The sequence below is a fragment of the Hyaena hyaena genome, unplaced genomic scaffold (assembly GCF_003009895.1).
Source record: "Hyaena hyaena isolate Hyena2069 unplaced genomic scaffold, ASM300989v1 scaffold_108, whole genome shotgun sequence".
NCBI classification, from domain to species: domain Eukaryota; kingdom Metazoa; phylum Chordata; class Mammalia; order Carnivora; family Hyaenidae; genus Hyaena; species Hyaena hyaena.
The window spans coordinates 1,430,969-1,451,323 of record NW_024080741.1 but is presented as its reverse complement, the minus strand read 5'-3'; the positions used below and the strand labels follow the sequence as shown (position 1 = coordinate 1,451,323).

At 40.0% G+C, this 20,355-nt stretch overlaps 1 protein-coding gene and 1 pseudogene across 7 annotated transcripts in view; one reads left to right on the top strand and one right to left on the bottom strand.

Moving 5' to 3' along the window:
* Positions 1-1,058: 1,058 nt before the first annotated feature.
* LOC120234503 lies at positions 1,059-1,157 on the bottom strand (annotated as a pseudogene).
* A 2,069-nt stretch (positions 1,158-3,226) lies between these two features.
* The window catches only part of ERC1 (ELKS/RAB6-interacting/CAST family member 1), a 485,892-nt gene continuing 468,763 nt past the window's right edge, over positions 3,227-20,355 (top strand). For 6 of the 7 annotated variants that reach the window (XM_039236310.1, XM_039236309.1, XM_039236308.1 and 3 more), the window contains exon 1: positions 3,242-3,459. The gene's annotated coding sequence lies outside the window, so the exon portion shown is untranslated. Of the gene's footprint in view, positions 3,460-20,355 lie in introns of all 7 variants that reach the window. The other variant, XM_039236306.1, reaches the window with a different exon arrangement.

Here is a 20,355-nt window from a genome sequence, read left to right as displayed (position 1 = left end):
CCATTTCCGCCCTTCTTCTCCCTCTTGTTTCTCCGTCAAGTTCCTCCTAATCCTCCTATACGTGCAAACATATGATATTTGTCCTTCTCTGCCTGACTTATTTCGCTCAGCATAACACCCTCAAGGTCCATCCATGTTGCTACACATGGCCAGATTTCATTGTTTCTCATTGCCATGTAGTATTCCATGGTATAGATAAACCACATCTTCTTGATCCATTCATCTGTTGATGGACACTTAGGCTCTTTCCATGTTTTAGCTATTGTGGAGAGTGCTGCTATGAACATTGGGGTACATGTGCTCCTATGCCTCAGCATTTCTGTATCCCTTGGGTAAATTCCTAGCAGTGCTATTGCTGGGTCATAGGGCCTAACGATTATTTTTAAAGTTCTTTGAAGTGTCTCTATTTCTTCTATGGCCATTTTCTGTTTACCTTTCTCACCTTCCCCCAGCCCCTTAAATTGGAGACTTCTTTTAAATATCTAATCATCTAATCCTTGGTTGTCTGTTCATGTTTAAGATGAGGTAATTGGAATGCTGATTAGGAATCTTGTGAAATTGGGAAGGTCTTGCCAACTTGCAGAACTTTACTCAAGGGAGAGTGGGTAGAAAACTAGCTATTGTGCCAGAATGAAGACTGTTTTAGTCATTAAATGTTCAAATAGCTGTCCAACTCCCTCCCAGAGATTATGAGAACTCTTGATTTTTAGTCTGAGATAAATGCCTAGTTACTGTATCTGAGATAAGGGAGGTTCTTCTGTTCTTTACAGAGATCTTTATTTAATCTCCCTGTTAGCTACAGCACCTCCTGAACCTATTCTGCATTATGGTTTTTTTCATTTTGTTTAGTCAGACTGCACTCACTTTGTGTGTAAACTTAAAAAAAATATTTTCGTGGTCTCATTCCCATTTTCTATCATGTATGAGTTTGTATCATTTTTAAATTCCTTTATTAGCCTTTTAGTGGGGTCTCAGGAAGAAGAGGTAATAAATGTATGTGCTTAGCTAGCTTATATATATATTTTAAGTACAGTTGACAATCAATGTTACATTAGTTTAAAAACATAGAACACTTCATAGATTTGCATGCCATCCTTGGGGGCCACGCTAAACTTCTTTCATTCCAATTTCAGTATATGTGCTGTTGAGGGGAGCACTCGCCCAGCTTTAAAAATACTAAATGTAAGTTAAAAAAAAAAAAGACATCGGGGCAGAGTAGGACATAAGAAAAAACAACTACTGGAATGGCAAAAAAACCCAAAAAACAACCCCCTCCCGAAACACAGAAAAACATACTACAAAAATTCTGAGTCTATGATAGTGATAGTATCCTGTGTATGTCTAATTTCCTGCTTACATAGCAACTCTTCAGATCCATGCATTTAGTGACATGTTGGCTCTCAGACATCTAGTTTGCACCCCATTTTTACCGTTAAGAAAAGTAGAACCCAGGGCGCCTGGGTGGCTCAGTCGGTTAAGCTTCCGACTGCGGCTCAGGTCATGATCTCGCAGTTTGTGGGCTGGATCCCGCGACGGGCTCTGTGCTGACAGCTCAGAGCCTCCAACCCATCTTTGAATTCTGTGTCTCCCTCACTCTCTGACCCTCCCCTGCTCGCGCTGTCTCTGACTCTCAAAAAAAAAAAAAAAATTAAAAGAAAGAAAAGTAGAACCCAGAAGCAAAGTGATTTTCCCAAGGTCACACAGAGTGGCAGAAGGGAGGCTAGGATATGACTCCTACTTTTCTTATACCTCACCACACTCCTGGGAAGTAACGGGATGAGCAGATCAGCTGTTAGATGAGAAAGATTTTGAAAAATAATCGACATAGCGTGTTTTTTTGGGGAGGAGGGTAAACAGCTAGATGTCTAAAAAAATGAAGTATTTTAGGATACTTATTGGCAGCTATACAATCTTCTTTGGCAACACAGTCTGACAATTGGTAGGCATATGTTGAATGTACTGAAGGGGGCGACTGTACAGCAGGACGGGGAACTGCAATAATCCAAGTGCTTGGTGATCTGGGAGGGAACAGAGTCTGGGCAGGATGAAACAGAATACGGTGAATGAATGAATGTGAATACTGACGGAGGGAGGGGAAAATGTTAGTGGGATTGTGAAGGAGTGTGAATTGGTGAATCGTGATGGAGAGTAAGTAGGGGTGAACGATGACTCAAATCCTTTTAAGGGCATTTTAAATCATTCGACGCAACCTAAAAGGCTGGGAACAAATATAATCCACATCACTCCTCCTTTTGGGTTCAGGGATAGTTTACCTACATTCTTAAATTAATGGATGCAGTTGCCCTCTTCGCATGGCTCCAACAAAAGAAAACCTACTGTGATTCAGCACAAGAAAACTGGGTTTCCTGAATAACGTACCATTTGCCTGGCCACTCGCCTAACTGTTGTGAAGACTAAATAAGACAGCGTAGTACCGCATTTGGCACATCGCAGGAACTGAAAGTGGACCTCAAATTTCGCCCACGTTCTTCTCTCCCGCCGCGCTCCTACAGAAAAACCACGTACACTAGCATGGGTCTGTCGCTACGCCCATGTTCTTTCCCTAAGGTTCAGTGGCCTCACGGCCACATACGCAAAAGCAAAGGGTGAGGGGGGGAAAAATCCAATTTCCCTCCGACAAAGGGTTCTCACAGCGGCTGCGGAAGCGCAGCCGGGAACATACGACAATCCTAGATCTACTCTCTACAGCGGTGGCTGTCCTGGGGCTTGTGTAACGGTCCCCGCCAAGGAGGGGGTGGGGCGACTCTAAGGTTTGGGAAAGAGACGACTCCGCTCTTCGGGCCTGGCCGGTCCACTTCCTACGGCAAGCAGAAGGAGACAAACAACGCCTTGCCTCGCTCCCACCTACTGCCTCTTCCCGTAGCCGGCTCCCGCTCTCCCTTCCCGTGGCCGCAGGGGCCGCGCGTGGGGGACGTGTGCGCCCCGCGCCCGTTCCCTGCTTGGGCGCGCAGTCGCCGCCCGAACCCTGAATCACCCCACTCCCAGCCCCTGACCCGTCTTCCTCTGGAAGTCGCCGGAGGCCTGCTGGTTTCCAAGTCGCGCTCCCAGGGGAGTGCAGGAAAGCTAGGTGGCCCCGGCGCGAGGAGGAGGAGCTCGCGGTGTCTCGCGGCCCGGGCCCGGGGGCGGGGCTAGGTGTCTCGCGCAGGGGGCGGGGCGCAGTGACGTCGGCGGGCGCTGGGGCCGTGCTGTGGCTGTGGCGGCGGCGGCGGCGGTAGTGGTGGCGGCGGTGGTGGCGGCGCCTGGGAGGCAGCGGCAGCAACAGCAGCAGTCCTGAGGAGGGTGAGACGGCCGCCGTGGCGGCAGCTCGGAAGTCGGGCGGGACCGGGAGCTTCCCGACTGCCCCTGGCGCTGAGGCTTTTGCCTTTTCTTAGCCTGCTTCTTCCTCACGGCCCTGGCTAGGGCTGGGCAGCGCGCCCCCGGGGAGGGGCGGAGCTGTAGGTGAGGCTTCAGGACCCCCTCCCCCTTCTCTCCTTACCGGGGGGGGGGGGGATGGGAAAGTCCGGGGAGGGGCGGACCCCACCCCACCCCACCCCAGCCCACCCGCGGGCTCCACCCCACAGAGCTCCAGGATTGGGCGGGAGCTGAAGCTATAGATGTGGGGAACCCGAGGTGGGAGATGGGAGATAGGGGTTCTGGGCGCTTGGAGAACGGAGGGTTTCTGAGGCGTGATGTTGAGAGCGAGGTGGTGGCGAGATGGAGAAATTGGGGAGACAGGAGGTTGGGGTGCGGTCAGGGTGGATGTGTGTGTTAAGGCGACTGATGTGAAATGTTGAAAGAGGTGAGGATTTTTTTTTTTCTGTGAAATGGAAAGCTAGGAGATGGGCTGTATTGCAAAAGGAAGGAGAGCTGTGGATGTTGCCTTTGAGGCAGTTGGAGAAGCTATTGCACTAGGTCTCACATTTCGACTTTAGGGTTTGGTTGTCAGTATTTTTCTTCCTGGGCAGAGAATCCCTCTGCTTTTGGCACAGGTGGGTAAATTGTGAAGGTGGCTGGGCTTAAAGTTTTACACCCTTCTGGAAGAGTGAGGTCTTGGATGAAGACAACTTCATTCTGGCAGCAACATTAGGGAATAGGTCCCATTACACCTAGTTCCTTAAAGGTGTTATCTTCCAGTCTTTTTTCTGTGCCCAAGAGATCTCTTATACCACCTCATTTACAAGCTTTATCCTGGCCCCTTAAGAGGCCTGAAAATCAGGTGGTTGCTTTGGGAGAGACATTTCTGAGTAATGGTTGCAGGTGGTTGTGGTTGACTGCTTTGGATGGATAATTTGAACAGTTCTTTTGGAGCTAATTATATGAAAAATACTTAAATGTTTTAAAGCACAGCTGTCTTTTACAGCTTGTTTTTCAATAGACCTTGCCATTTGGACATTTTGTGTTCAACACAATTATTGGAGCTTATTTTTATTTCTCAATTGCAGATGTTATTAGACACTTTAAAAATGAACTGAAATAATTTTTTCTTGGTAGGTCCCTCTCAATTTCTGAGAAATGTTCTAGGAGTTAGGTGCTTTTAAAATGCTCTTTAATTAACATTTTGAGGGCATGGATCTCACTTCATGGAGAGATGTTAGTAAGAGTAAACAGTATTCAGTGTTCTTAACATCAGTGTTTCACAACTTCATACATTAAATCAGAATCTTTTCTCGATTCCTGCTCCCTATTAGATTACAGTATTCACTGACCTTACCTGTCAGTGTCATTAAAGCTGGTTCTTGCTCAGAAAACAGGTCCTGTGATATACATGTATTATGTAATGGGTGGAAGTAGGCATGATTCTCAATAATTCATTATGGAGGAAGAGCAGCCGTCATGAAATGGAATTTAAGCAGTGACTTTCCCAAGGCTTACTCAATTTATTTGGGAACATAGCCAGAAAAGTGCTTTCCTGTAACCCAAGAGAGAAATATACAGATGTGAGTGTCAGTAGTTGTAGATCATTGCCTTTTTTAACATGCCTAATTAATGAGCAGACTATTATCTTCTAGAAAATAGTTCTGCTTGAAGAGACTTAATAGGCAACAGATGATATAATAGATATTAAGTGAGAAAGGGTGTGTCCGTTTGTAATTCTAAATAAAAGATTCAATTAAGTGTACTCAGGTCAAATTATAAGTTTGTAAATGAATACTTTTGGATTAATTACTTGGAAAGAAAAATTAAAATCCACATACCTAGTTTTGGCTTTTAAGTTATACTTTGATTTAATTGGGTATGCATGAGGACAGACACCCACATGTCAGGTGAAACTTTGTATATATGTATTTTGCTAACGTGACATTTACATGGCTGAGAGTGGGATGTGCTTCTTTGTGGGAATGAAATCATGGGATTTGGGGGAAAGTGTAAGGTAGAAATGATCTATTTCTCCTTAGAATTTTTTATGCCAGGAAAAATACTACCTATTTCAAGACATTTCAAGAAATGTCACTTGCTAGTTGTTACTGTGATTTTCTTGTTGAATCTACTGAAGGCCTCCCCCCCTCCCCCCAGCTTCTTATTAAAGTCAGGAAGGTATGTTTTTCTGTTAATTCAGCATTAATACTTGGAGCAGGATAAAGGTGAAGATTCTTATAGCAACAGCTGCTCTTTTTCTACCCTAAGTTTATGCTTTTAGAAGGAGTAAAAGAGCTGTAAACTGCATTTTACACATACTGTATCAAAAACATTGATGGAAGAAAATCAGGGAATGAAGTATTTTGGCTAACCAAATCCATACATTGATTATCAGTTTTCAAACAAATGTAAAGTAATAAAGTAAACAGCATAAAGGTTATATAGAATATTATTTATTTCTATAATTCTGAGCCTTGGAGCACTGACTCATTCAATGGATATTTATTCACTATGGTTGTGAGTACTTTTTTAGCCATTGAGGATACAGTAGTGAACAAAGCTGACAAAAATACCTGCCTTCATGGAACTGAAATTCCAGATACCTTTTGGGGGAATGAAGAGACACCTGGCAAAGGAGATTGATAAGAGGTCATTGGGTTAGGAAAACCAGGAGAGTGTGATATACTAGAAATGAAGGAAAGTAAGTTTTCAAGGAGGAGGGAATGATCAAGTGTGTCATTGTTTAAAGATGTGTCGGAGTGTTGGGTAAGGGAGGAGTTTGCATGATTATTATGTCTAATAGAAATATGATTAAATGCTTTTTAGTATGAGATGACACAGATGTAAGAATTTGTCAGTTTTTTACTTCCGTAGATTGATTAAAAATTTTTTTTCTTAATGTTTATTTAATTTTGAAGGAGAGAGAAAGAGCATGAATGGAGGAGGGAGACAGAATCCAAAGCAGGCTCCAGGCTTTGAGCTGTCAGCACAGAGCCTGATGTGGGGCTCGAACTCACAAACCATGACATCATGACCCGAGCCGAAGTCTGATGCCCAACCGATTGAGCCACCCAGGCACCTCTAGATTGATTTTTTAAAAACATATATTTCAGTTTTTATTTTTTCAGAACAAAATAGGCAGCCTGTGAAGATATAATACTAGGGACAAGTATGATTTTTTAATTAATTTTGTTATTTTTAATATATTGATAACTAGTACATTCATTAAAAAATAGGTAATACACTTACCAAATCATAAGGTATATTTAGAAAAAAGTAAGACTCCTGTCCCATCATCACATTATTCTTGAAGGCAGTCACTGTTTCTAATTTCTTGTTTTTCCTAACCAGTGAATTTTGTGTAGTAATATGGTTTAGCTACTTTGTTTTATTTTTATTTTTTTAATGTTTATTTATTTTTAAGAGAGAGAGAGACAGGGTGTGAGCAGGGGAGGGGCAGAGAGAGGGAGAGAAGAATCCAAAACAGACTCCAGGCTCTGAGCTGTAAGCACAGAGCCTGTTGCAGGGCTTGAACTCACGAACCACCAAGATCTGACCTGAGCCGAAGTTGGACTCTTAACCAACTGAGCCACTCTGGTGTCCCTGGTATAACTATGTTAAAATTGCATGAATATAACAAATATTTTATCTTCTAGGTTTTTTTTTGCAGGCTTAGTATTTTCATAATTTAAGTCTAGCTACCTGCAGACCTTTTTTAAAAATTTTCTAATAGCTTTATTGAGAAATAATTCACACACCATACAGTTTTTTCATTTAAAGTATATAATTCAGTTTTTTCGTGTGTGTAACTATCACCACAATCAATTTTAGAACATTTTCTTCACCCTCAAAAGAAGCCCAAGCCCATTAGCAGTCATTTCCCTGATTTGATTTTTTAAAGTGTTTTATTTATTTTTGAGACAGAGATAGAGACAGAGCATGAGTGGAGGAGGGGCAGAGAGAGGGAGACACAGAATCTGAAGCAGGCATCAGGCTCTGAGCTGTCAGCAAAGAGCCTGGCACGGGGCTTGAACCCATGAACTGTGAGATCAAAACCTGAGCCTAAGTTGGACGCTTAACCAACTGAGCTACCCAGGTGCCCCATTAACTTTTGGTTTTTATGTATTGTTTTGTACATTATAGGGGGGAAATGTATGTGAAGTACTTGTTTACCAACTAAATTGCAATTAAGCCACTTAGTGTATATTTTTAATATTCTGTGCATAAGTTTGTGTAAAAATTAATAGGGGTTTGTGGACTGCTGGGCTTTAGTAGGTGACTTTAGGGTTCTACATCAGCTCATAGGATGGATTCCTAGATTGGATTGTTAGAAGATCTGAGATGAGATCTTAAAGATAGGTAGGATTTGGCTAAATGGAAAGGTTGCAAGTAGAGGGAATAGGATTGGTAAAACCCAAAGACAAGAGAGCTGTAAGGCAAATTTAGGGGGTCTGAAAATAGTTTGGTCTGATTAAATATCGAATGTTAGTGTGAAGTGTAGGTATCACCGCTCCTTTATGTTAGTGTGTTGTCTTAAAGAGGCAAAATGATTTATGAAAATAATGCTTTTACAAGAGTTCTACCTGGGAGCTTAGGATTTTAAATGGCCTGGAGGTGGCATTCAAAGAAAGAAGGATACCAGTCTCATTTCCCAATATTGAGTGTGGAGTGTGAGAGACTTGATAACCTCCACTGGAAAGGGCTGCTTGGAAACAGGTGTCCTGGGAAAGCCAGTTTTCAGTTAAGTCAGAGAGGTAGAGAGAACTTTCAGAAGAGTTTCTTCATGATGGAATGAAGTTCCTTGAGTATTTTTCTACCTCCCTGGCTTCTTATCATCACTTAAACTTTATTATTTATTGATTATTTTTTTAATGTTAATTTTTGAGAGAAGATAAGCAGGGGAGATGCAGGGAAAGAGACAGGGGATCAGAAGCGGGTTCCCCATTGACATTAGAGAGGCCAGTGGGGGACTTGAACTCACAACTGAGAGATCATGACCTGAGCTGAAGTTGGATGCTTAACTTCATCCAACTCAATGCCCACAGGTGCCCCTTGTTACCTGTTTTTATTATCAGTTTTTAAAAAGTTTATTTATTTATTTTGAGAGAGAAAGAGTGAGTGGAGGAGACAGTGAGAGAGAGGGGGAGCGAGAGAGGAAAAGAGAGGGAGAGAATCCCAAGCAGGCTCCACACTGACAGTGTGGGTCCCGACTTTGGGCTCAAACCCATGAATTGTGAGATCATGACCTGAGCTGAAAACCAAGAGTTGGATGCTTAACTGACTGAGCTGAGCCCTGCAGGTGCTCCTTCATTTTTTTTTTTTAAGTTTATTTATTTTGAGAGAGAGACAGACAGAGACAGACAGTGCCTGTGCATGTGCTTGAGCAGGGGAGGGGCAGAGAGAGAGAGAGGGAAAGGAGAATCCCAAGCAAGCTCTGTGCAGTAATCAGTGTGGAGCCTGATGCAGGGCTTGATATTGTGAACTGTGATATAATGACCTGAGCACAAATCAAGAGTTGGATGTTTAATAACCAGCTGAGCCACCCAGGTGACCCATCACTTGAACTTAAAAAAAAAAAAAAAAAAAAGTTTTATTTATTTTTTGAGAGAGAGAACATGAGCTGGGGAGCGGCAGAGAGGATGATAGAGTATCTAAAGCAGGCTCCATGCTGACAGGCTGATAGCAGCACCCATCACTTAAACTTTAAGATGTCTCTCTCATCTATAAAATAAAATTAAAATAAAATACTCTTTCGTCTTAACAAAAATGTCTTCTAGCTTTTTGCCTTCTTTGAGTTGCTGTCTGCTTTATAGCTACAGGTTTTTGAAAGACTTGTCTACATTTGCTATATGTCTCCATTTTTTCACCTGTGATTCTCTTATCCACGTATTTCTGTATTGTCTCCCCAGTTTCATTAAAACTGTTTTGCTGGGTTACTAATGTGTTTAAAGCCAATAGCTATTTTCCTATCCTCTTGTTTAACCTCTTAGCTGTATTACTTGTCTATTGCTATGCAACAAATTACCATCCAACTTAACTTAAAACAACAAACATTTATTGTTTCACAGTTTCTGTGGGTCAGGCATCTGGGTGTGGTGTGTCTGATTCAGGGTCACTCATAAAGCTGCAGTCAGATGTTGACTAGGGCTGCAGTCATCTCAAAACTCCACTGTGGGGTGGTGGGGTGGTGGGGTGGGGTGGTGGGGTGGGGTGGGGAGGGTCTGTTTCCAAGCTTAGACATGTGGCTTTTGGCAGTCCAGAGGTCCTTGTTGGTTGTTTGCTGTAGAAATCAGTCTTTTTGCTATTTGGATCTCTGCATACGAGTACTTGCAACCTGGCACCTTGCTTCTAGATTGAGAGCTCTGTGGAGGAGGAAGGGAAATATTAGGTAGAGTTTTTTGTAACCTAATCTAGGAAGTGCCATTCTATCACTTGATCTGCTCTGTTCATTAGATTAGAGTGTCTCAGGTCCAACACATGCACAGGGAGATTCCACAAAAGCATGAATATGAGGGGGCAGAGATCATTCAGAGCCGTTTTCAAGATTGCCTACCACAGCACCATTTGATACAGTTCATTTCCTCTTCCTTTGTAACTCTCACTTCTTTTGGGGTCTTCGGATCATGCTTCTGTATTTCTCCTGGTTTTCTGGGCTTTCTTTCTGTCACCTTTGTTGACTTAATATCTATCCATTCATTAAATGTTTGAATTCTATGAGTGATCTCATCTTGTATTTTATTTTTCATCTATATGCTGAGTATTCATTTATCTGACTTTAGCTTTTATCTCTTTGCTGAGCATAGGACCATTGTTACTCAGTATATCCACTTGGATGCTCCTTAAGCAGTTGCTCAAGCTAGAAATACGTGTAGTATTCTTGATTTTTCTCATTCCTCCACCTTCCATTTTACTATTTCTATTGATTTTATAAAAGTCATTGCTGTCCAATGATGGTGTAAATGTTTTTATGAGGTAGTGCATCCCTTGTTAGATTCCAAGCTTTGAATGAATGTTTGTTAGGTGATTTTTAAGGTTCCTTCCACAGTTTTGAGATTGTGTTGGCAACTAGTGAAGATTTTTGATTAGGAGACACTTGATCAGAACTGTGCTTTAGAGATGTAGTAACTCTTGAATGCATTAAAAAAAAAGACTATTATTTAGGGCAATTTTAGGTGCACATCAAAATTGAGTGGAAGGTAGAGATTTCCTATAAACCCTTCGCCACCCCCCCCATCATAGCTTCCTCCATTATCAACATCTCCCACCAGAGTAGTACATTTGCTGTAATTGATGAGCCTTGATCAACACATCATTATGGTCTGAAGTCCATATGAACTCTCACTTTTAGTGATTCATCAAGAATAAAACTAACCCTATATTCCTTTTATTTTTCTTTATTGTTGTGTGCTGTGTGATAAATAGACCATGGTTTTAGTCAGACAGTCTTCTAGGTATATATACTTTCATTTTTCACTTGTTTTTTTTAAAAATTTTTTAATTTTTTTTTTTATTTCTGAGAGAGAGAGAGAGAGAGAGACAGTGTGAGCAGGGGAGGGTCAGAGAGAGAGGGAGACACAGAATCTGAAACAGGCTCCAGGCTCTGAGCTAGCTGTCAGCACAGAGCCTGTCGCGGGGCTCAAACCTACGAACCATGAGATCATGACCTGAGCCGAAATTGATGCTTCACCGACTGAGCCATCCAGGCGCCCCTTCACTTAATTGTTTTATTTCTTGGTGTGAAAGCCTTTCGTATGGAAATTAGGTAACTAATGGAGAAAAATTGTCTTAAGTTAAACATCTCTGAAATTGTGAAAATATTTCAAGAAATAAGTTTGGACCTTAAACATAATTTTATTACAGGAATATATTTTATCAAGAGTAAAGGAATTAATTTCTCTTTGAAGTCCTTTTTTAAAATTTTAAAAATTATGTTTATATATTTATTTTTTGAGAGAGTGAGAGAGCGAGAGTGAGTGCACAAGCCGGGGAAGGGCGGAGAGAGAAATCCCAAGCAGGCTCAGTGCTGTCAACATGGAGCCTGATGCAGGGCTTGAATTCACAAACTGTTCTAATTTATAGGAGCTGAAACCAAGAGTCAGATGCTTAATCTACTGAGCCACTCAGGTGCTCTTGAAGCCCTAATTGAATGTAACACAAATAAAGTATAGGGACACCCGGGTGACCAGTGAGTTAAGCGTCCAACTTTGGCTCAGGTCATGATTTCCCAGTCTGTGGGTTCGAGCCCCGCATCAGGCTCTGTGCTGACAGCTTGGAGCCTGGAGCCTGCTTTGGATTCTCTGTGTTCCTGTACTTACCCTGCAGGAGAGATACCATGATCATGGATTCTGTGTCTCCCTCTTTCTCTGCCCCTCCCTTGCTTGCTCTCTCTTAAAATAATAAATAAGCGTTAAAAATAATTTAGAAAAGAAAAGTATATTAAACAAATGTGTAGCTTAACAAACTTATGACACAAATACTTGAATAACCATCATCTAGATCGAACACTAGCACCTTCTAGCATTCCAGATACTTTCTTTGCTCCTTCCCAATCACCACCTACTCCTTCCCCCTTAAAGGTTACTATTGTCTTGACTTTTATGGGAATCATTTTTTTTTTTTTTTTTTTGCTTTTTAAAATATAAACCTGTATTTCGTTTTGCCTGTTTCCAATTTTATATACATGGAATCATATATAATGTATTTTATGCTTGGCTGCTTTGACTCAGAATTTTATTTGTGAGATTTAGATTTGCTGTGTAGAGCTGTAGTTTGTTCATTTTCATTGCTAAATAGTCTTCCATTCTATAAACATACCACAATTTATTCGATCATCAATGATGGATATTTAGATTGCTTCCAATTTTGGGTCATTATGAATTACGCTGTTGTGGCCATTTGGTGCAAGTCTTTTTGGTGCATGTTCGTTTGTTCTTTCTTTCTTTCTTTGAGAGAGAGAGGCTGCAAGTGAGTGGGAGGCAGAGAGAGGAGGAAAGAGAAAGGTGGGGAGAGAGAGAGAGAGAATCCCATGAAGGGCAGAGAGAGGGAGAGAGAGAGAGAGAGAAAAGCAGGGCTCACCTGGTGCAGGGCTGGAGCTCACCCTGAAGTGAGGCTCAGACTCATGAGCCATGAGGTCATGACGTGAGTTAAAGTTAGGTGCTTAACTGACTGAGCCAACCAGGTGCTCTTGGTGCATGTATTTCTGATGACTACATAGCCAGAAGTAAAAGTTCTAGGTCATAGAGTACGCATATGTACAGTTTTAGTAGATAATTGCCAAACAATCCTGTGCGGTTGTACAAACTTACATGTCCCAAAACAATATTTGAGAGTCCTTTTGTTCTGTATCTTTGCCAGTACTTGGTATTGTCAGTGTTATTGATCCACCATTCTGGTGGATTTATGGTGGTATCTCATGGTTTTGATTTGCATTTCACTGATTACTAGTGAAATTGAGTAACTTTATGTATTTTGGTCATGTGGCAACCTTTTGTGAAGTGTTTATTCAAATATTTTGCTTAATTATCTGTTTGTCTTTTCTGTTTTAATTTATAGAAGTTATATATTTTGGATAGGAGCTCTTTGTTTTTTTTTTTTTTTGTTGCAAATACTCCACTCTATTCTGTTGCTTGCTGTTTTGCTCTCTCAAGATTCTTTCTAAATTTTTTAAATATTTATTTTGAGAGAGAGAGTGTGTGTGTGTGCATGTGCATGGGGGGGGGGGAGAGAGAGAGAGAGGTAGGGAGAATACTAAGCAGGCTCCGTGCTGTCAGTGCAGAGCCTGACATGGGGTTTGATCCCATGAGCCATGAGACCATGACCTGAACTGAAATCAAATTGGATGGTCAACCAACTGAACCACCCAGGCACCCCTTGGAGAATAAGATTTTTAATTTTAGTATACTCTAGCTAAAATTTTCTTTTATGATTAGTGCTTTTTATGTTTATATTAAGATTCTTTTCCTACCCTCAGGTCATGAAATCACTATTATTTTCTGGAAGTGTCATTGCTATACCTTTCTTATATAGCACTGCCTATATAAGTGTCTATAATTGATTTTTTTGTGTATGCTGTGAGGTAGGAGTTGTGGTTTATTTTTTTCTCATATGGTTGGTTGATTTTCTCAGCACCATTTATTGACAATTCTTTACTTTTCAAAACTGCTCTGTAATAAATAAAGGCTCTTTATTCTGTTTTACTGGCTTCTCTATCTTGGTCCATTTTCAAACTGTTTTAATTACTGTAGCTTTATCATAAGTCTTTATATCTGATGAAGTGCTTTCACATTTTTTTTTTCTTTTTCTTGTCCCCAAGAAGGTTGTTGTCTTCTTTTTTGTTTTTTAAAGTAAGCTTTAGGCCCAACATGGGTCTTAAATTCAGGAGCCTGAAATCAAGAATTGCATGCTGTACTGACTGAACTAGTCAGGCACCCCCAAGAATGTCTTCTTGACATTCAGTGTCTGTCAGTGACTGTCATGGTCAGTAATAAAGATAGTATGGTATCATCATAGGGATAGCTATATGTAAGAGTGGAATAGAATAGAGAGTCCAGAAATGAACCCACACATTTATGGTTGATTGATGTTCAGTAAAGGTACCAAGGTAATTTGCTGGAGGAAAGGATGGACTTTTTAACAAAAGATACTACAATAATTGGATATCAGTATGCAAAAAAAAAAAAAAATAAATAAATAAAAAAAGAACCTCAAACCTTACCTCATAGTAGAAAATCTTTGAGACCCTGGATTAGGGAAGGAGTTCTCAGATATAACACCAAAAGCATGACTCATAAAAGAAAAATATTGATAAATTAGCCTTTATCAAAATTAAAGTTTTGCTTTTTAAAAAAATTATTTAATTTTAGAGAGAGTGCATGTATGCCCAAGCATGAACAGGGGAGGGGCAGAGAGAAGAAGAGAGAATCCCAAGCCAGCTCTGCACTGATGTCACAGAACCTGACACTGGGCTCAATCTCAGGAACTGTGAGATCATGACCTGAGCTGAGATCAAGACTCTGGTGTTTAACTGACTGAGCCACCCAGACTCCCCAATAATGCTGTTTTTAAAAAAGAACGTTTTGGTTATTCTTGACCTGTTGTATTTCCATGTAAATTTTAGAATCAGTTTGTCAGGTTAAAAAGAAACATTGGTGTTCTGGTTGAAATTACATTGCATTTATAGCTTAATTTGGTTTTAACTTTTTAATTTGAGCGTGCAAGAGTACGAGCTGAGGAGAGGGGCAGACAGACAGATAGAGAGAGATTCTTAAGCAGGTTTCATGCTCAGCATGGAGGCCGACTTGGGGCTCCATCCCACGACCCTAGGATCATGACTTGAGCTGAAATCAAGAGCTGGATGGTCAACTGTCTGAACTACTCAGACATCCTGTCGATTAATTTAGGTAGAATTACTTCTTTATAATGTGGAGTCTCTGAATCACTGAATGTGGGTTTTTTATTTATATGTGCTTTTTGGATCTCAGTGTTTTATAGTTGTCTGTGTAGTATTCTTACATATCTTTTATAGACTTATTCTTAGGTTTCTGATGGTATTATAAATGAATTTTAAAATAAATTTTATTTTCCATTTGTTGTTGGGTGTATGGAATAAAATTGAATTTGAATATTGGCTCTGTTTTTCCCAGGTTTTGACCAAATCTGATGATTTCTAATATTATTATCTGTAGATTCTCTTGGTTTTCCCATGTATTTGTGAATACAAATAATCATATCATTTGACTAATTACTGTTTTGTGTTTTCCTGCAATTCTTATGTTTTTTTCTTGTTTTACTTTTGGCTAGGACCTCTGGCATGTTGAATGGAGTGGTGATAGGAGAATTTTGTTATTTTAAAGGGAATTTTTAAAGTTTTTACTATTAAGTATGATGATGTCACGCATGCACACATAAGGCAGGGCAAGGCCTGACTGATTTGACTGATTTGCCCTTTAGATTTAAGCAGTTTATCACTTCCATGGGCAGTGGAAAGGTGAATAAGCCAAAGGTGCCTGCCCATGACCCTTGACCCACACATCAAAAAAAAGTTCAACACCATATCAAAAATGTTGTCAATGACAACACTATAAGCTGTAGGAGACCCTGTTGATGGAGGGGCCCATTCTAATTTGCCACAAAACAGTTTTGTGATCTGTAGCTCTGTTCTGAGATGGGCAGGTTGAAAGTCACATGTCTCATCAGAATCCAGATAGTGATGAGAAACTGTTTCATGTCATCCTCCAAGGGAGATAGAGAAGCAATGGGAGATGGCCTGCTAACAGCTCCTTATGGGCCTCCCATCCTTTCCTGTTCTGCGGGATCACAAGGCATTCTGCTAACACTCAAATAAGCTACAAGTTGCTCAATATGGAGTAGCAGAGCTGTTCCTCTACAGATACTTATTGTTTGCTTTTGCACATATTCCTTATTACATTATGAAAGTTTCCTTCTATTCCTAATGTAAGGAATGGAAGTATTTAATCATTAATACTAAAAATCTACCTGATGCATTTTCATATCTGTTGAGACAGAATTTTTCCTTTTAACCTGTTGATGTGGTTTATTACATGGATTTTGAAGTAGAATTTCTACTGGGTAAAGAGATTCTAAACTTTTGCTTTCCTTTATTAGCTTTCACTTATTTGGGAAAAAACTATTGATAGAGACTTTGTTTTCTCTGGCTGCTTGCCTTTCCCCCGCCCCATAAATATACATGTAATTTTGTCTTTGTACATATAGAATTTACTGACCTTTCCATGAAAGGAAGACTAATATGAACTTATGATTAATCAATAAGAAGTTATTAGAGATATAAGAGCTCACAGGATTTATGAAACAAGCTGTAGCTATGTTTTATATCTTTTTGAGTACATCCCTGCAGATACTTTAGGATATGTCTGTATAGATGTTGCACAGGTGACTCTTCTACCTTCATGGCAATACTTCATTTTCATTACTGGCAGATAATTTTGAGTATTTCAAATAGTTTTGCTTTCCTTTTCTAAACTCCTGTCTTAAATTTGGGCTGGACTTTTGCTTGATGTTTTTCTCCCCTGAATAAGTAGAAAATAAGTACAGTTATTATTGAAGGTAGAGTGCTGGACTGTTTCACTCAGTTTGTTTGGTGGCTTTTCTAATGGTCTGCTGGTAGTTAATTTTATAGTATTGCCATGTTTATGAATCCATTTTGAAATAATTTGGTTATTCTTATGCTTAGGGTTTGGTATTTTTAAATTTTAATAAAGCAGCAATTTTTATCTGTTTCCCTGGTTGTTAAAAATAAGTTAACTGAAAACAGACTCTTAAATGCAGAGAGCAAACTGATAGTTGTCAGAGGGGAGGTAGGTGGAAGGATGGGTGAAATAGATAACGGGGATTAAGGGGTTAAAAACTTCCAATTATAAAAGAAATAACTCATGGAGATGAGAGGTACAGCATAGGGAGTATAGGCAATAATATTGTAATAATGTTTGGTGACAGATGGTGACTACATTTATCAAGGTGAACACTGACTAATGTATAGAATTGTTGAATCAATACGTTGTACAGCTGAAACTTACAACACTATATGCGTTAATTACTCTTCAATTAAAAAATAAGTTAATGGAAAATGGATATAAATTCTTTAGTCTTATATTCACAACTGTAAGTGAATGTAGAAATAGTTCTGCCTAGCAACTCTATGTGTGTATGTTTTAAAGTACTGATCAGGATTTCCATGAAAAATTCAAAAGTGGATTGATTCTTTTAAAAAAAATTTTTTTTAATGTTTTAATTTATTTCTGAGAGAGAGAGACAGTGTGAGTAGGGGAGGGTTAGAGAGAGAGGGAGACACAGAATCCAAAACAGGCTCCAGGCTCTGAGCTGGCTGTCAGCACAGAGCCCGACGTGGGGCTCGAACTCACAAACTGCGAGATCACGACCTGAGCGGAAGTCGGAAGCTTAACCGACTGAGCCACCCAGGCACCCCTAAAAGTGGATTGATTCTTAACAAATTCATGTTAAAGTTCTTTTGAATAGCTTAACAAAAATATCTCCTTTACCAAATTTTTATTTTCATAGTTGTTCAAGAGTATGTGTTATGTCCTTTTTCCTTTTTCCCCTTTCTTCCCTCATTCAAAAGAGTTTTATGGAAAATCTAGTGTACTGTATTCATGTACTGTGATGTATATTGTGTTCTGTGTTAGCAATATAATGTTTGAAACATTGTCTCTGATCTCAGGATGCTAGTGACTGGGAAGGAAGACAAGTAAACAGGCTATTTTAGTGGAGCGTGATAAGTGCTAATGATATGGACAAGAACTGGAGTGGAAGGGAGTGGTGAAAGATGAGGCTGGAGATTGGGCTTGGATCATGAAGGGCTATGTAAATCATGTTAGAGTCTGGCATTTTACCTTGGGGCAGTGGCAAGATTTTGGAGACTTTTGAATAAAGTATATATAAACTTATGTTTATATTTTATAAAGAGTTTATATTTACATTTTATAAAGAGTGTGTAGGAGCAAGCTAAGTGAGGAGGCCACCTAGGATGCTGTGGCCTTAATCCCATTAAAGCCTGAAAACCAAAATAGTGGAAGTGGAAATAGAGACACATACAGAATTAGAAGCTTTAAAGAACACAGGACTGTGTAATTCAGAATCAATGTATGTGTGTGTATGTACATGCACTTTTTTGGGGGAAAGGACAGTTGATGGGGAGGGAGGAGACGAAGGTGATTTTTCAGACTTTCAGGTAGAGCAGGTAGGCTAGAATAGTGCTGTCCAGTTAGTAGGCATTAGACATATATGGCTATTTAAATTTAAAGTAGTTTAAATGAAATAAGATTTAAAATTAAGTTCAGTGCACTAGCCATATTTCATGTGCTTAATAGCCATCTCAGGACCCCTGAGATCAAACCTGAGGTGGGTGGGATCAAGGGTCAGATGCTCAACTGACTGAGCCACGTAGGTGCCCCTTAAATTTAGTTTTTAATTACAGTGACGTAAAATGAAAAATTCAGTTCCTCAGTCTCACTAGCCACATTTTTAGTGCTCAGTAAGTACATGTGGTTATTGACTACCATACTGGGCAGCGTGGCTCTGGAATAACCAAGTGCGTTCACTTGATAGTTGGAAATTCAGGTCTAGTAGCTCAGGAAAGAGGCGTAGAAATAGCTAGATGGCAGGGACTGTGAGGAAGATGGAGATAAAAAATAAGTTTATTATTTCGGACAAACTAGTATTAACTTTTTCTGTGCTTCATTATAAAAATCTATAAATGCATCTGGTATGAGTTAAAATAGTAGATGAGTGGGCAGCATATTGTAGTGGTTAAGAGTCTGACTTTAGAATCAAATGTGTGATCATGGGCAACTTACTGAGCCTTCCTAAGCCTTATATTCCTTATCTAGAAACGGGACAATAAATTCCCCTGAAAGGTTTACTGGAAAGGTTAAAGGAAGAATTCATGATGAGTATTTATCACATGTAATACCGTGTGTCATTTTTAAGTTGCCATTTCTTTTTTGTGGAATGTGCCATTAATTTAATAATTTATTAAAAAAATTATACATGTTGATATAAACTGAATGCTAATTTCAGAAACTTTAGTTATGAAAGAATATATATCTTCAAATAAAATATACTTATTGTTTATACTGATGAGTGCTCTTTATGATCCACATGCTATGTTGAATGCTTTACATGATATGAAAAGTTTTTATTTTTATTTTTTTAATGTTTAGTTTTGAGAGAAAAAGAGAGAGAGAGAGTCAGACAAAGTGTGAGTTGGGGAGGGACAGAGAGAGGGAGACACAGAATCCGAAGCAGGCTCCAGGCTCTGAGCTGTCAGCACAGAGCCTGATGCAGGGATTGAGCCTTGAACCCACGGGCTGCAAGATTATGACTTGAGGAGAAGTCAGACTTAACCAGCTGAGCCACCTAGGTGCCCCAGTGATGTGAAAAGTTTAAAAAATTGCAGTGTAGCGTATTTCTATTGTAAAATTCACATAAGAAGATTTTGTAATAGAAAATCTCTATTAATTCTGGAACTTTGAAATGTATTATGGTCTAAATCTTTTTTTAATGCTATCAATTTTTGAGAGAGAGAGAGTGAGAGCGAGCGAGCACGAACAGGGGAGGGGCAGAGAGAAAGGGTGACACAGAAACCAAAGCAGGCTCCAGGCTCTAGGCTGTCAGCACAGAGCCCAATGTGAGGCTGGAAAGTCATGAACCATGAGCTCATGACCTGAGCCGAAGTCAGATGCTTAACCAACTGAGCTACCCAGGCACCCTGGATACTCTTTAAGTTTATGATTTTATAGTACTCTAGGCTAAATCTATAGAATCTAAGGGTCTGTAATTCTTTCTATATTTGTGTATATACATGTAAAGAATTATGATTAAAAAAATACCCTTGGGGTGCCTGGGTGGCTCAGTTGGTGGGGCATCCGACTTCGGCTCAGGTCATGATCTTGCAGTCCTTGGGTTCGAGCCCTGTGTAGGGTTCTGTGCTGATAGCTCAGAGCCTGGAGCCTGCTTCAGATTCTGTGTCTCCCTCTCTTTCTGTCCCTCCCTCCCTCACACTCTCTCTCTCGCTCTCAGAAATAAGTGTTAAAAAAAAATACTCTAGATAGAATTTATTCAGAGAAGCATGGTAACAGAAGAAAAATGGACTCTCCCAAGTGGAAGAGAAAGGAATTATGATTTTTAATGGCTTTGCAAATTCTTTTTTTTTTTTCAAACTTTTTCCTTAAGTCCCATCTTGCCTATTATATCTGTCAGTGTGCCATTTTTCAGGTGTATTAGATAAGACAAGAAACATTTTTTAAAAATGTTTTAATTATTTTTGAGAGAGAGTGTGCACTCATGAGTTGGGGAGGGATAGAGAGAGAGGGGGACAGAAGATCCTAAGTGGGCTCTTCGCTGACAGCAGCGAGCCCAGTGTGGGGCTGGAGCTCACAAACTGTGAGATCATGATCTGAGCTGAATTTGGACACCTAACTGACCAGAAACATTTTTACAGTG